Here is a 2,561-nt window from a genome sequence, read left to right on the forward strand (position 1 = left end):
TCATCCTTTAATTCTGGAAGCCACCATGAAAGCAAGAAATTGTTCACGCCCCTCTTTGCCTTGAGCCTCGTTGTCACTTTCATCTTTATCCAACTTTAATTCATCATCCTAAGTGATAGCGAATGCTTTCTTCTTCCTCAAATGATTAGGGTATTTTTAAGCAAAGTAGCAAAATCCTTGGTATTCATAGCATTGGACTCTTTCAGGGTTTTCTTATTTTTTTCCTTTCTTCTTTTTGGTTGTAGAATCAATTTTGAGATTATCTTTGCCTTTAGATTTATGAGTTGATTCCGAAAGATTAGGCTTCTTTTTCAAAAAAGACTTTTGTAAATTGTTTTACAAAAGCATCCAATATCTTGGAGTAATTCTCACAATTCCCATCAGAATCCTTTCCCACTCTATAAGCACTACTAAAAGCAATATCATCTTTTTGTTTCTTTTTAAAATTCATATGTGCCTCATAGGTTTGGAGATTTCCAACCAAATGATCCAGCTTGAGATTGTCAACATCTTGAGCCTCCTCAATAGCCGTAACTATTGGTTGGAACCGATCGGGCAAGGATCTTTCATGAGCCATGCATTGATTTAAAAATTTGTTTTACAAAGAGAAAGTGATGTTCTTGTGTTCTTGAGGAAAAACATTTTTTTGATTTAAAAGTTTGTATCAATTTCCATGTTTTTGTGTTTGTTTTCATGAAATCTTCAAGTATGGGTACCCAAGTTCATGTTTTTGAACTAATACCATGAAATCCCAAATTTTGAATAAGAAGTTATAATTTTTAACATTCATGTTCTTTAAAGGGAAACCCAGATTTTCCATATTTCATTATTCTCTAAGTATAGTCACCAAGACCCACTCTTGTCCAGCTTCCACACTTAGGTTGTAACGCCCCGACTTTTATTACTCGAATTCATTACCAAATCCTTATATTATTACCATTTTAAAAGATTTCATCCATACAAGAACATGAACAGAATAAATAGTAACATTCTCTCACGACAATTATAATGATATATAAATAAGACATGGTACAATGCCCTTAGGCTTACATTGAATAACAATAAATAAAAACAAAAGGGACTTACCCTTATACAATACAAGGCTCTTGACCAACAAATAAAAGGCTCTGTGGCCAACAAATAAAAGGCCCATGGCCAACAAAGTAAAAGACATCAGGTCCAGAAAAATCTTCCAACCTTGTACCATACAAATTTGTCAACACGTGATATGAGAACTAAGCCCAATAGAGATCCCAAAAATCTTGACCAATCACAACATATAGATAAAACTTATCATGCATGCACCACGATATACCATATAAGTAGTGTAATAGTTAATATCCAAAAGTATACTCATAAAAATATATTTTTCCCAAAAGCTCCTCTAGACACAACACAATATGAAATCATTTATTCTCTTTTACATTCTCATTATTACTTCCAAAAGAAAACATTTCAAAACCCCATTCTTTCTTTGATAAAACTTTCCATGTTAACATAAAGGAATCTCACTTAAACATTTGTTCTGAGAATACAACCCCACAGTCATAAACTCAGCCCCACATCTCAATACACCATACGCATCTACGCACCAACACATCTACTGTCTTCCCTAGCCATAGACCCAAGGGCTAAAAGGCAACCATGACACGAAAACCAATAAAGCATATATCTAAAAATAAATAACCGAGAATAATACATACAACCAATTTCATTTGCATCGGCATACAGCACGGATGACAGAGTTCATAGCACAGATAACACATAACACTTTGCCGGCCTCACCTGGAAGGGGGTGCCCCTCAGGTCATATTTTACCGGGCGCAGACCAAAAGGGAACGAACAACTTACATTAAAAGCATAACAAGCTAACCAACATCAATAATACATAGGTGTAATACATACACCTAATCCATTTATCACAATCCCAACTATTAATAGTTAAATACATTAACCCACTTCCTTCAAAATGTGGTCCACGCACTACCGTTCAACAGCTGGTTTTCTTACATTTTAAAAATGTTTCCAAAACAAAATACGAATTACTGAACACCAAAATCATGCTATCCAAAGACCGTCTCATAACATAACAACATTTATAAGTGTTACAGTTATCTCTTTAACAACATAATCCACAACTCAATAATGAAATTGTCCATTCACAATAAAAAAGATACCATCCTACATTACATAGCTCACCCTACAGTCGTACTCATAACCTATATCTAACAACACGTAATCGATGGCCAAGAACAAAACTCTAGACACCCTATACAAAATTTAAAACAATAAATGCACCCTCAGGTAATTCCATATTCCCGTTCATTGCAAATTCTCATGTTTTATAAAAAGGTAATTAGTTCCACTTTATTTTGAAAACAGAACTCACTACTCCAAATCTCAACAAACACAAGAAGAGCCAACATCCACCAATATTAATCCAGAACCCCAAATTTGTAAACAACCACAACATAACCCAATTTCCAATTAACATAAAGCTTTTTCTTTAACATTCTAAAAGTTACAAATGAAATACCAAAGCCTTCCAATCCCATGTCCTA

Source organism: Camellia sinensis, chromosome 5 (assembly GCF_055761805.1).
Source record: "Camellia sinensis isolate YWXY chromosome 5, ASM5576180v1, whole genome shotgun sequence".
In the NCBI taxonomy this organism is placed as follows: domain Eukaryota; kingdom Viridiplantae; phylum Streptophyta; class Magnoliopsida; order Ericales; family Theaceae; genus Camellia; species Camellia sinensis.